At 42.8% G+C, this 15,441-nt stretch overlaps 1 protein-coding gene across 4 annotated transcripts in view; it reads left to right on the forward strand.

Moving 5' to 3' along the window:
- Positions 1-2,467: 2,467 nt before the first annotated feature.
- LOC106581405 (arf-GAP with Rho-GAP domain, ANK repeat and PH domain-containing protein 1) overlaps positions 2,468-15,441 on the forward strand; it is a 125,554-nt gene continuing 112,580 nt past the window's right edge. For 3 of the 4 annotated variants that reach the window (XM_045704005.1, XM_045704007.1, XM_045704006.1), the window contains exon 1: positions 2,468-2,768. The gene's annotated coding sequence lies outside the window, so the exon portion shown is untranslated. The remainder of the gene's footprint in view (positions 2,769-15,441) is intronic. The other variant, XM_045704009.1, reaches the window with a different exon arrangement.

Raw genomic sequence — 15,441 nt, forward strand, 5'->3', positions numbered from 1 at the left:
TGGTTGTCTTCCGGAAGGTTCTCCCATCTCCACAGAGGACCTCTGGAGCTCTGTCAGAGTGACCATCGGGTTCTTGGTCACCCCCCTGACCAAGGCCCTTCTCGCCCGATTGCTCAGTTTAGCCGGGCGGCCAGCTCTAGGAAGAGTCTTGTTGGTTCCAAACTTCTTCCATTTAAGAATGATGGAGGCCACTGTTCTTGGGGACCTTCAATGCTGCAGAAATGATTTGGTACCCTTCCCCAGATCTGTGCCTCGACACAATCCTGTCTCTGAGCTCAACGGACAATTCCTTCCAACTCATGGCTTGGTTTTTGCTCTGACATGCACTGTCAACTGTAGGACCTTATACAGACAGGCGTTTGCCTTTCCAAATCATGTCCAATCAATTGAATTGACCACAGGTGGACTCCAATCAAGTTGTAGGAACATCTCAAGGATGATCAATGGAAACAGGATGCACCTGAGCTCAATTTCGAGTCTCATAGCAAAGGGTCTGAATACTTATGCAAATAAGGTATTTCTGTCATTTCTTTACACATTTGCAAAAAAATCTAAAAACCTGTATTCGCTTTGTCATTATGGACTAATGTGTGTACATTTTTTTATTTTATACATTTTAGAACAAGGCTGTAATGTGGAAAAATTCAAGGGGTCTGAATACTTTCAGAAGGCACTGTTGGACGTGTTTTTGTTTGCAAATCCTGTTATTCTTCTTCTATGGTATTATGGCGTTCGCACAATTTTATGTGCATGCCAAGACAAGTTTGGTAAAGTACACTATTTGATAACCAGAACATTTTGGAATGTATTATTTTTTACTATTTGAAAATTATTTTCATTAACATGCAGTACTACGTTCTGTAATGTTAGGCTACATTATGTTTTGGTGAATGTTAATTGTGATTTTACATATTTAGTTTTTTGATTGGGTTTGTTGTCTGTCTTGGCTATACATGAATGCTGCATTCGTAACCAAGTGGGAATTTACCACATACGACTGGGAACAATCCACTAAAACGGCCCTCCAACTGGTAATTATTAGTGGGAAACTCCTCTGTCATCCTGAGCTCCCACATGCTGTCCTCTGGTGTCACCTAATAAGGAAATTACCTAGATAACAGCATTTTCATGTGGCAGCATGTAACCTTTCAGTGCCCATGACAAATGGGCCTAGTCTAAAACCCAGTTTAAGCCTCATATTTTTTTAAGTTTGTCAATTTTTGTTTTGTTTTGTCCTGCACTGTAAATAAGGCAAACTGTGACCAGTTGCCTGGCTACCTGTCCACATCACCAAACTGATGTTTCTTCTCCACGATGAGTCTGGATTTGCCTCCCTCCCCTATAATTTATAGAACGCATAAACATTCTGACTGTTCTGATTGGTCCCATAAACCAATGGGTTGGGCCAGAGTCGGCCTCCATGACATAACCAACGTATATTTGTTAGAGACGATCCAATCGCTGAATCATTTGATTTATACAACGCCCCTCCTTTTGAAATGAAGTCTCAGAAATGTCTTCTAGGATGGCAGATTCAGACTGAATGTATGTAGCGATTGATAGAGCAGTGGAATTCAATTCAGGGTGAGTCATCAGGCAACTACGACCTGGAACCCAAATGTGTATCTGTACCACTGTCTCAGTTTCGAAGGCTACACAATGCGCATGAAGGCCTGTCTCCCTGCCACCCACGGATTGACCCCACCATGGATGCTAGACCAGGGGTGAGTCACTGTCTTTCCTGTCTTCCCCATTTCCTCTCCTTCTCCCCTCCTCCTCTCCTCTACAGGCTATGCCTATTCCTCCACACAGCTGCAAGCCAATGGAAAAGGAGGGACATAGGTTTATAATGTAGTCTTTATTCTGCAGCACTGTGTCTTACATAGACCATGTTTCCCCTAGGACAATAAAGTTAATTTATAATCTGCATCCAACGTCTTTATTGTGTAGCCTAATCATCTCATGCAAAAAAAAAATTGGTGGGAAAAAATCGAATAGACCTATGCCACGTTCAGGGCAATACAATCCCATAAACCACAATAGCCTTGGTCCTAAGGGATTGGATTTATGTGATATCTAGGCCTACTGAACTAGTCTGAGTAGAAGATGCCTGCAGATGAGGAAATCCATATGTATTCACAGAAATAACGTAGGCCTATATATATTGGTCTCCGGGAGAGTTGTTAGGACAGATCGACTCTGACTGCAGGCATAGGCCTACTTTTCAGCGCCAGTGTAAGAAACTCTCATCCCATGAAGTTCGTTACTGTAGCCTCAACACTACAGCAGTCACTTGTCGCCTTCCTGTGGTTGAACACGACACGACACGTCCTAGAATCACTCAGAAATATGTATGTGAATACAATGTCCAGTGTTGTTATTTTATGTTTCCACGCAGAATGGAACGATCATTTTAGACAGAATGGCTATTGTTGCAAAGCACCTGACCGAATTGTCCCCATGTTGCTACTAATGTCCAGGATTAGCATGTCCAGAAATAACTTGTTAGCCTGCGATTCGTCTCCAAAACGTACATTTGTGTGGAACTGGTTCCCTGTCTGTGTGTTCTTCAAAGGTTGAAAACCGGACTGTGCTCCTTCTGAATTGTAATCGGTCACGTGACCGCGGCGGAAGTTTTCGGTGGATTTGTGTCTTTGCTGCTTTCGAAGCGTGAGAAAAGGATATTGGCGAACTCGCCCTGAAATATCCCCAAATACCACAAAACCTCAACTCCAGTCAGCAGGGAAACTGTTCAAAACACAGAGAAGGTAAATCATATATATTTTTAATTTTCTGGAGAGTTTACAATTGAAAAACGTCAGGAAAGAAAGGACCAAAACAGATTTTGTAATGAGGTGAATTTGTAAAGAATTCCTCTGCACTTTCTAGTATAGTTGCGAAGGCATAACAGCCTAGACTCGGATGTTATTGTCAACAGTCTAGCTACGTTTTTAGAGCAACCTGTAGGATTGTAAACGGGCAGTTACTGTTAGTTCATGTATTAAAATGACCGCCTGTAGCGTTTCATCGTGGATAAAATAAAATGATAAACGCCTAGAAGCGTTTTCTTTCTTTTGTGGTAGATTTAGGCTATAGTTTAAACGACCGAGAAGCGAGGACCCCGTCTCCGTTATTGTAAAACGCTGACACGGTTGTTTATCCCAGAGGGATTCTGTTTTCTTATCGGATCTCAGGGCTCACGTCCGCTCATTTTACAGGATAATAAATCAATGATTTACAATATTAACAAGTTATTTCCGTGCGTGAAATGGGAGTTGTGTTACTGGAATAGACTGAGTTAATGTGCACCTCTGTCGGTGTTCCGCCGTCGTCCAAACTACAGGTGCAGATTTGACAGGTGCTTGGCAGATCCATGTATTTAGCGCCCCATTTAACATGGGGAATATTTAAACAATACTATGTAACTGTATGTCTAGAATTAGAACAATATTACAAATTCTCTCACTGTTATTATTATTATTATTATTATAATACAAAAAATCATAATACATTTAATTTGTATAGTGCTTTTCATTACAGTTCTCAAAGCTCTACTGAGAAAAAAAAATCTATACATTTAAAATCAAGGCAGGTAAAAGGGCAGTAGTGGGCTAGGTGCCAAAATCATTATAGATTGCGACTAGGACTATAAAAGAGGGCTTTAAGCATTCCATAGGCGAGGGGCAAGGCAGCGGAAGGCTTGGTCCCCCGTAGTTCGGAGACGTGTCTTGGGGACTTGAAGCAGTAGGGAGTGGCTGGAGCGGGGACTGCTAGGTGGCTCGCTGATTGAGATGAGGTTGCTGATGTAGGTTGGGCTCAAAAATACACCTTATGAAACAGCAGGGACTGTGAAGAGACACACACAAAGGTACAGACATACACATACGCACACAAGCGCTTGCACACGCACTCTACACACACGTACATTGTAATATTGTTGTATGTGGTATTATAACTTTTGCATTTAGATATGTAGTGGTGTAGTAATGTCATATGATGTACTGTTTCATCTTTTGTTTTATATGTAATGTTAGTGCCTGAATGTTATTGGACCCCAGGAAGATCCCTAATAAATAGAAATGTAATTTAAAAACAGGATAGGCCCAAGCAGTGACCCATGAGTGACACCGCATGTGACTGTAGAATCCTCTGATCTGGTCTCTCCAATAGTGATGTATTGCTTCCTATTGGAGAGTTAGGAGGAGAATCAATTCAGAGCTGTTAGAGAGATAGCAGTGTGCTCTCTGAGACGCTGCAGGAGGATGTTGTGGCCTACGGTGTCAAAAGCAGACCTGAGATCTAAGAGGAAGATCCTGAATCAGAAGCTAAGAACTAAGTCGTGGTTGGGCTAGGTGATATGGCCAAAATATATCACAGTATAAAAAAACAATGTGTCGGTATTTTATGTTTTTGAATAATACAAGTCTACATTTGCTTTATGAGTAGTGAGTGACCCAGGGTGGCAAAACACAAGTGATTTCAATGGGTCTTTCTCCATTCTGATCAATTAAACTTCAACCCAAAATTATTTTCAGCATTTTCATCAATTTCTGCATTTCCTGCACTCATTTGAGATCATTTCCACACTGCCATGAGGGTCTGCACGATATGTGAAAACAATCTAGGCCTTATTTATAACCAAATGTTGCAAATGCGATTTGACTAGCGATTTAGCGCAAAACACTTGCGTGAACTGTTGGAAATATAATTATTCAATTTTTTTTGTTAGAATGTAATAGTGGGCACTTTGAACAGTGTTTTTTGACATAACAACGAATTAAAATGCCAGGGAGGAGTTTTTGTGACAGGTTAGTAACCAAATTGTTGATAAGTGTTTCCTAGGGGACCCTATAGACTTTGGCTACATCGAATGTTTTCTCTTAGCTACCTCCTGTAAGTCAGAAGTTTACATACTCCTTAGCCAAATACATTTAAACTCAGTTTTTCACAATTGCTGACATCTAATCCTAGTAAAAATTCCCTGTTTTAGGTCAGTTAGGATCACCACTTTATTTTAAGAATGTGAGAATGATTTATTTCAGTTTTTATTTGTTTCATCACATTCCCAGTGGGTCAGAAGTTTACATACACTCAATTAGTATTTGGTAGCATTGCCTTTAAATTGTTTAACTCAGGTCAAACGTTTCAGGTAGCCGTCCATAAGCTTCCCACAATAAGTTGGGTGAATTTTGGCTTGGGGTCATTGTCCATTTGGAAGACCCATTTGCGACCAAGCTTTAACTTCATGACTGATGTCTTGAGATGCTTCAATATATCCACATCATTTTCCACCCTTATGATGCCAAGCTATTTTGTGAAGTTCACCAGTACCTCCTGCAGCAAAGCACCCCCACAACATAATGCTGCCACACCCCGTGCTTCACGGTTGGGATAGTGTTCTTCGGCTTGCAAGCCTCTCCCTTTTTCCTCTATACATAACGATGGTAATTATGACCAAATAGTTATATTTTTGTTTCATCAGACCAGAGGACATTTTGTCCAAAAAGTACCATCTTTGTCCCCATTTGCATTTGCAAACCGTAGTCTGGCTTTTTTATGGCGGTTTTGGAGCAGTGGCTTCTTCCTTGCTGAGCGGCGTTTGAGGTTATGTCGATATAGGACTCGTTTTACTGTGGATATAGATACTTTTGTACCTGTTTCCTCCAGCATCTTCACAAGGTCCTTTGCTGTTGTGCTGGGTTGATTTGCAATTTTCGCACCAAAGTAAGTTCATCTCTAGGAGACAGAACGCGTCTCCTTCCTGAGCGGTATGACAGCGGCGTGGTCCCATGGTGTTTATACTTGCGTACTATTGTTTGTACAGATGAACGTGTTACCTTCAGGCGTTTGGAAATTTTCCCCAAATGATGAACCAGATTTGTGGAGGGCTACAATTTTTTTTCTGAGGTCTTGGCTGATTTCTTTTGATTTTCCCATGATGTCAAGCAAAGTGGCACTGAGTTTGAAGGTAGGCTTTGAAATACATCCCCAGGTACACCTCCAATTGACTCAAATGATGTCAATTAGCCTATCAGAAGCTTCTAAAGCCATGACATCATTTTCTGGACATTTCTAAGCTGTTTAAAGGCACAGTCAACTGGACTCACTGGAATTGTGAAACAGTGAGCTATAAGTGAAATAATCTGTCTGTAAACAATTATTGAAAAAAAATATTGTGTCATGCACAAAGTAGATGTCCTAACTGACTTGCCAAAACTGTTGTTTGTTAACAAGAAATTTGTGGAGTGGTTGAAAAACTAGTTTTAATGACTCTAACATAAGTGTATGTAAACTTCCGACTTCAACTGTATGTCCTGGATGGCAGGATGCTTGGCCCCAGTTGCGTACTGGGCCGTTCGCACTACCCTCTGTAGTGCCTTAAGGTCAGATGCCAAGCAGTTGCCTTACCAGGCGGTGATGAAAATAGTCAGGATGCTCTCGATGGTGCAGCTGTAGAACCTTTTGAGGATCTGGGGGCCCATGCCAAATCTTTCCAGGCTCCTGAGGGGGAGAAGGTTTTGTTGTGCCCTCTTCATGACTGTCTTGGTATGGTTGGACCATGATAGTTTGTTGGTGATGTGGACACCAAGGAACTTGAAACCCTGTCGATGTTAATGGGGGCCTGTTCTGCCCGCATTTTCCTGTAGTCCACGATCATCTCCTTTGTATTTCTCACTGCCAGTTCTCTGACCACCTCCCTATAGGGAGTCTCATCGTTGTCTGTGATCAGGCCTACCACTGTTGTGTTGTCAGCAAACTTAATGATGGTGTTGGAGTCGTGCTTGGCTACGCAGTCGTGGGTGAACAGGGAATACAGGAGGGGACATGGTACTCACCCTTGAGGGGCCCCAGTGTTAAAAGTACTTAACACCACTGGCCATCAGCAAGCATGGCCAACAACTAGCATACTGGGGTCAAAGCAAAAACAAATCCCATGACTGAAATTTAAATCAATCGCAGATGATTACCGCCCCATGGCACTCACGTCAGTAGCAATGAAGTGCTTTGAAAGGCTGGTCATGGCTCACATCAACAGCATCCTCCAGGAAACCCTAGAGCCACTCCAATTTGCATACCGCCCCAACAGATCCACAGATGACGCAATCTCAATCGCACTCCACACCGCCCTTCCTCACCTTGACAAAAGGAACACCTATGTGAGAATGCTATTCATCGACTACAGCGCAGCATTCAACACCATAGTGCCCACGAAGCTCATCACTACGATAAGACTCTGGGACGAAACACCTATCTCTGCAACTGGATCATGGACTTCCTGACGGGCCGCCCCCAGGTGGTAAGAGTAGGCAACAACACGTTGATCCTTAAGTAAAAATACTTTATTGTACTATTTAAGTAGTTTTGGGGGTATCAGTACTTTTACTTAACTACAAAAGGATGTACGTTTTACTTCATACATTTTCCCTGACACCCAAAAGCACTCGTTACATTTTGAATGTGTAGCAGGACAGGAAAATTGTAAAATGGCCATGCACTTAACAAGAAAACATCCCTCATCCTATTGCCTCTGATCTGGCAGACTCACTATACACAAATGTCTTAGTGTCGAAGTGTGCCCCTGGCTCTCCGTAATTAAAAAAAGTATTATAATAATATGGCTCCACCTGGTTTGCTTAATGTAAGGAATTTGAAATGATTTATACTTTTAATACTTATGTATATTTAAAACCAAATACTTTTACTAAAGTAGTATTTTACTGGGAGACTTTTACTTGAGTAATTTTCTATTAAGTTATCTTTACTTTTACTCAAGTATGACATGCTGGGTACTTTTTCTACAACTGCTGATGACCATGCTGGTTGACATGCTAGCTGTTGGCCATGCTGGTTGACATGCTAGCTGTTGGCCATGCTGGTTGACATGCTAGCTGTTGGCCATGCTGGTTGACATGCTAGCTGTTGGCCATGCTGGTTGACATGCTAGCTGTTGGCCATGCTGGTTGACATGCTAGCTGTTGGCCATGCTGGTTGACATGCTAGCTGTTGGCCATGCTGGTTGACATGCTAGCTGTTGGCCATGCTGGTTGACATGCTAGCTGTTGGCCATGCTGGTTGACATGCTAGCTGTTGGCCATGCTGGTTGACATGCTAGCTGTTGGCCATGCTGGTTGACATGCTAGCTGTTGGCCATGCTGGTTGACATGCTAGCTGTTGGCCATGCTGGTTGACATGCTAGCTGTTGGCCATGCTGGTTGACATGCTAGCTGTTGGCCATGCTGGTTGACATGCTAGCTGTTGGCCATGCTGGTTGACATGCTAGCTGTTGGCCATGCTGGTTGACATGCTAGCTGTTGGCCATGCTGGTTGACATGCTAGCTGTTGGCCATGCTGGTTGACATGCTAGCTGTTGGCCATGCTGGTTGACATGCTAGCTGTTGGCCATGCGGCCATGCTAGCTGTTGGCCATGCGGCCATGCTAGCTGTTGGCCATGCGGCCATGCTAGCTGTTGGCCATGCGGCCATGCTAGCTGTTGGCCATGCGGCCATGCTAGCTGTTGGCCATGCGGCCATGCTAGCTGTTGGCCATGCTAGCTGTTGGCCATGCTAGCTGGTTGACATGCTAGCTGTTGGCCATGCTAGCTGTTGGCCATGCTAGCTGTTGGCCATGCTAGCTGTTGGCCATGCTAGCTGTTGGCCATGCTGGTTGACATGCTAGCTGTTGGCCATGCTGGTTGACATGCTAGCTGTTGGCCATGCTAGTTGACATGCTAGCTGTTGGCCATGCTAGTTGGCCATGCTAGCTGTTGGCCATGCTAGTTGGACATGCTAGCTGTTGGCCATGCTAGTTGGACATGCTAGCTGTTGGCCATGCTAGTTGGACATGCTAGCTGATGGCCATGCTAGTTGACATGCTAGCTGATGGCCATGCTAGTTGACATGCTAGCTGATGGCCATGCTAGTTGACATGCTAGCTGATGGCCATGCTAGTTGACATGCTAGCTGATGGCCATGCTAGTTGACATGCTAGTTGACATGAAATCATGTGAATAAACTGAATAAAAACAAGAAACTACATTATGAAACAAAGATAAATGACATAAAGAATGATAGTACCTTAAAGAATGGAGCACCTTAAATTACATTTTGGGCAAAAAACCAAACTCCGCGCTATCATTCACTGAATCAGATGGCTCATTCATCACAACTTGAATTATTTTTTAATTGCCGAGATTAGCAAATTTAGGCATAATTTTTCAGCAACAAACGCTGACACTACACATCCAAGTATATCTGAAGAAATTATGAAAGACAGGCATTGCAATTTTGAATTCCGTAGAGTGAGTGTGGAAGAGGTGTAAAAAGTTTTGTCTATCAACAATGATAAGCCAGCGGGGTCTGACAACTTGGATGGAAAATGACTGAGGATAATAGCAGCCGATATTGCTACTCCTATTTGCTACATCTTCAATTTAAGCCTACTAGAAAGTGTGTACCCTCCGGCCTGGAGGGAAGCGAAAGTCATTCCCCTACTTAAGAATAGTAAAGCTCCCTATACTGGCTCAAATAGCTGACCAATCAGCCTGTTACCAACCCTTAGTAAACTTTTGAAAAAAATTGTGTTTGACCAGATACAATTCCACCATCAGCACCGGCCTGTACCCTACCTTCCCTAAGCTCTCTCCTGGCACCTTACATTAAGTTTGAATTCGTCCTGCTAGGTGCCTTAAACTGGGACATGCTTAAACCACCTGACCAAGTCCTAAAGCAATGGGACTGCCTACATTTTTCTCAGGTTATTACCAATCCCACAAAATATGACTCCAAACACTCAAAAAAAGGCTACTCTCCTTGATGTTATCCTCACAAATAATCTTGATGGGTATCAGTCAGGTGTTTTCTGTAATGACCTTAGTGATCACTTTGACAGCCTGTGTTCGCACTGGCTTCTCAGTGAAACAACCTGTCCTGATTTGTCATAGACGCTTGCTAAAAAACTTGAATGAGCAAGTCTTCATTCCTGACCTGGCCTCTGGAAATTGGTATAGAATCAGCTTGATCCCCTCATTTTTATATCTTCAGTGGTATTGTAAACAAACACCTCAAAGAAAATGAGAATTAAAAACGGGTTCAGTCCCTGGTTCGACTGGGATCTGGCAGAGTTACCCCACCTCAATAATACCATTTGGCGAAAGGCTCGGCACACACATACTCAGGCTGACTGGCTCTCGTTCAGGCAAATGAGAAATAAGTGCACTCAGGCTATCCAGAAGGCCAATGTTAGTTACTTTAAGGAGCAGTTCTCTCTCTGTGGGTCTAACCCCAAGAAGTTCTGGGAAACGGTTAAAGACCTCGAGGATAAACCCTTCTCACAGCTGCCCATGTCCCTTAAAGTTGATGTGGTTGTTACTGACAAGAAGCACGTGGCTGAGCTCTTTAATCACCACTTCATTATGTCAGGATTCCTATTTGACTCAGCCATGCTTCATTGCCCATCCAACATTTCCTCTACTCCCACCCCTTCTAATGCGACTAGCCCCGATGCTCCTCCCTCTTTTTCCACTGCCACGCTACAAAGTTTCTCCTTGCAGGCGGTCACTGAGTCTGAGGTGCTAAAGGAGGTCCTTAAACTTGACCCCAAAAAAACATCTGGGTCAGATGGTTTAGATCCAGAAGGTTGCACCCCCTATCATCGCCAAGCCTATCTCTGACCTTTTTAACCTGTGTCTCCTCTCTGGGGAGGTTCCCATTGGTTGGAAGGCAGCCACAGTGTGTCCTTTATTTCTAAGGAGATCAAGCTGATCCTAACAATTTCTATTTTTACCTGTTTATCAAAAGTGTTGGAAAAACTTTAAGGAGCAGTTCTCTCTCTGTCAATAATCAACTTACTGGCTTTCTTGACGTCTATAATATTCTCTCTGGTATGCAATCTGATTTCCGCTCAGGCTATAGATGTGTCACTGCAACCTTAAAGGTCCTCAATGATGTCACCATTGCCTTTGATTCTAAGCTATTTTTATTGACTTGGCCAAAGCTTTTGAGACTAGACCATTCCATTCTTGTGGGCCGGCTAAGGACTATTGGTGTCTCTGAGGGGTCTTTGGCCTGGTTTGCTAACTACCTCTCTCAAAGAGTGCAGTGTATAAAGTCAGAACATCTGCTGACTCAGCCACTGCCTGTCACCAAGGAAATACCCCAAGGCTTGATCCTAGGCCCCACACTCTTCTCAATTTACACTGACAACATAGCTCAGGCAGTAGGATGCTCTCTCAGCCATTTATATGCAAATGATACAGTCTTATACTCAGCTGGCCCCTCCCTGGATGTTGTGTTAAATACTCTACAACAAAGCTTTCTTAGTGTCCAACAAGCTTTCTCTGTCCTTAGCCTTGTTCTGAACACCTCCAAAACAAAGGTCATGTGGTTTGGTAAGAAGAATGCCCCTCTCCCCACCGGTGTGATTACTACCTCTGAGGGTTTAGAGCTTGAGGTAGTCGCCTCATACAAGTACTCAGGAATATGGCTAGACGGTACACTGTCTTTCTCTCAGCACATATCAAAGCTGCAGGCTAAGGTTAAATCTAGACTTGGTTTCCTCTATCGTAATCGCTCCTCATTCACCCCAGCTGCCAAACTAACCCTGATTCAGATGACCATCCTACCCATGCTAGATTACGGAGACATAATTTATAGATCGGCAGGTAAGGGTGCTCTCAAGCGGCTAGATGTTCTTTACCGATCGGCCATCAGATTTGCCATCCTTATAAGACACATCACTGCACTCTATACTCCTCTGTAAACTGGTCATCTCTGTATACCCGTTGCAAGACCCACTGGTTGATGCTTATTTATAAAACCCTCTTAGGCCTCACTCCCCCCTATCTGAGATATCTACTGCAGCCCTCATCCTCCACATACAACACCCGTTCTGCCAGTCACATTCTGTAAAAGGTCCCCAAAGCACACACATCTCTGGGTCGCTCCTCTTTTCAGTTCACTGCAGCTAGCAACTGGAACGAGCTGCAACAAACACTCAAACTGGACAGTTTTATCTCCATCTCTACATTCAAAGACTCAATCATGGACACACTCACTGACAGTGGTGGCTGCTTTGCCTAATCTATTGTTGCCTTTACCTTCTTACCTTTGTGCTGTTGTCTATGCCCAATAATGTTTGTACCATGTTTTGTGCTGCTTCCATGTTATGTTGCTACCATGTTGTTGTCATGTGGTGTTGCTACCATGATGTGTTGTCTTGTGTTGTTGTCTTAGGTCTCTCTTTATGTAGTGTTGTTTCGTCGTGATGTGTGTTTTGTCCTATATTTTTATTTAATGCATTTTTTAATCCCAGCCCCCATCCCTGCAGGAGGCCTTTTGGTAGACCGTCATTGTAAATAAGAATTTGTTTTTAACTGACTTGACTAGTTAAATAAAATAAAAAAAATCTAATTTACAGTAAATAAATTGACAACAGACTTTTAGCACACTTATAGGGAAGGACATTCAACAAGCACAACACTTCCTCAAATGACTGATGATTGGCTGAGACATTGATTATAAAAAGATTGGGGGGGGGCTGTTAGACTTCAGTGCGGCTTTTGACATTATCGATCATGGTCTGCTGCTGGAAAAACGTATGTGTTATGGCTTTACACCCCGTTGCTATATTGTGGATAAAGAATTACCTGTCTAATCCAGGTACAATCAGGAAATCCCCAGGGCAGCTGTCTAGGCCTCTTACTTTTTTCAATCTTTACTAACGACATGCCATTGGCTTTAAGTAAAGCCAGTGTGTCTATGTATGTGGCTGACTCAACACTATACACGTCAGCTACTACAGTGACTAAAATAACTGCAAAAACTAAAAGCATTGTATTTGGGACAAATCATTCACTAAACCCTAAACCTCAACTAAATCTTGCAATGAATAATGTGTAAATTGAGCAAGTTGACCTGACTAAACTGCTTGGAGTAACCCTGGATTGTAAACTGTCATGGTTAAAACATATTGATACAACAGTAGCTAAGATGGGGAGAAGTCTGTCCATAATAAAGCATTGCTCTACCTTCTTAACAGCACTATCAACAAGGCAGGTCCTACAGGCCCTAGGTTTGTCGCACCTGGACTACTGTTCAGTTGTGTGGTCAGGTGCCTTGGTCAGGTGCCTTGGCAGCAGCTAATGGGGATCCATAATAAGTACAGATACTGTGATTTTTTTTTTTTTGCGATTCGATGTTCCAACATATTGTTCACCATATGTCTGCAGCAGAGGGACAAGAGAGAGCCTTGAGAGCCAGTCATGGAAATAAAAGTGCTGAAAACAAATTGTCTCCATATTTAAAAAGATGGAGAACAAGATATGAGGGAAAAATACTGGAATTTTGATGCAGGTACAGCCAACTAGTGGAAAAATAATATTGCGATATTGTCAAAACCATACGATATATGTAACTATTGATAATTTTTTTCATTATTGAATATCACCTTGTTTCTCGAGTAACCTGGCTGCTCCCCATCCCTCTCTGGACTTCTAAAAGCTCTGTCCAGACTGTGTCGTGTACTTTCCTTACACAGTCTTTTAATCCCAGCACTGAGCGTGTGTGTGTGTGTGTGTGTTTTTGTGTAAATCAAAACTTTTTTTGCTCACTGGCAGTGGAGTCACAGCTAGTGGCTGCTGACTAACAAAGTACCCCGCCATACTCAGTAATCACAATGGGTCAGAGATACATTTAGCTTGTCTGATTTTACCATATTGGGATGGGGACCTTTTGGATGATGACCCTATATCTGTAGTACCATTTTTGTATGTTTATCTCTTCATGAGACAGAGAGGATGGAGGAGAGTGAAGGGGAGATAGAAAGAGCCTAGATATTGTTTGTGTGATCTCAGTGGCTCTTTGAGGTCGTTGGCTGAGTCAGCATGTTTACACCTCTGTCTGTCTGTGAATCCCCGAGATGAGTGACTGGAGATGTGTGTGAAGAGTCAGACGTTTCTTTTATTTAGTCTGCTAAACGGGCAACCTGTGGTGTGAAACAGAGGTGTTAAAATGCAGAGAAAGAGACAGTATGAGTGAAAGAGAAGGTAGTTGAGGATAAAGCAGTAGCTCATATTGAGACGAGGCGGGGAGACTCAACAGTAGCTCATATTGAGACGAGGCGGGGAGACTCAACAGTAGCTCATATTGAGACGAGGCGGGGAGACTCAACAGTAGCTCATATTGAGACGAGGCGGGGAGACTCAACAGTAGCTCATATTGAGACGAGGCGGGGAGACTCAACAGTAGCTCATATTGAGGCGAGGCGGGGAGACTCAACAGTAGCTCATATTGAGGTGATGTAAATGTCACCTTGTGACGTCATAGTCCTATCTGAGAGGGCAGCTTATAAAGAACTGAGTTTAACTCTGGCATCGTGTATTTTTACGTGTACCTGAAAGGGGATGTGAAGCTTGACACCCACACACAATCTCTTACTTCCCTTAAAGCATGTCAAAGATGTCAGGTAACTCTCTTAATCGGTGTCTAAAATCACAACTCTGGCTCTATCTTGTCCATATGATTCCCCCTGGCGCCTCTAATCTGTATTCCTGTTTTCTGTTGCCCAGGTAACAGAATGCCCCATTGTTGCTGCAGTATAGAAACATGGTTATAACCAGCCTGGAGAGAGAGCTGGTTTAGCAACCACAGGTTGTAGGACAGGGCAGGACAGGGCAGGACAGGACAGGGTCAATAGAGAACTGAACTGGGTACCACTATGAAATACACAGGATCATCAAAAATACACTTTATTACAACAAGGTTCAAATAAGCTGTAGGGGCCAGCAGACTGAGAGTGGCAATCAAAAAGGTTTACAGTTTCAGTGTCTCCAGTACATGCAGTTTTCAAGTAGTGTAGCTCAGGCAAAGCAAATATCAAGTTTGGTGTGGGACTTGGAGACAGCAGCAGTTCTGTCCTTTCCCTTCCTCTTGGCTCTCAGAAATGCAGCCATTTTAAGATAACAGGTGGAGGCGCTGGTCACAATCACACCTGCAATCAATTAACACCAGTAATAAATTAACAGAAATAACCAATTAGTTCAAACAGACCGATAGCAACCTCACAGTTCAGTCTCATGACTACCATATTACATCTAATAGAGGCAACTCCACCTGTTACAAGATGGACACAGTGATAGATGGACATTCTGGAAAGATAGATGCACAGTATATGCTTAGAAAGAGAAGACAAGCGAAACTGTAAGTCATTCATGCTTGAAGGAGTGAAAGGCCAAGATAACAGAAATAGACAGAGAAGATGTACAGAGAATATACAGTACCAGTCAGAAGTTGGACACCTACTCATTCAAGGGTTATTCTTTATTTTTACTATTTTCTACATTGTAGAATTATAGTGAAGACGTCAACACTATGAAATAACACATATGGAATCATGTAGTAACCAAAAAAGTGTTAAACAAATCAAAATATATTTATTATTTTAGA

The sequence above is a fragment of the Salmo salar genome, chromosome ssa20 (genome assembly GCF_905237065.1).
Source record: "Salmo salar chromosome ssa20, Ssal_v3.1, whole genome shotgun sequence".
In the NCBI taxonomy this organism is placed as follows: Eukaryota; Metazoa; Chordata; class Actinopteri; order Salmoniformes; family Salmonidae; genus Salmo; species Salmo salar.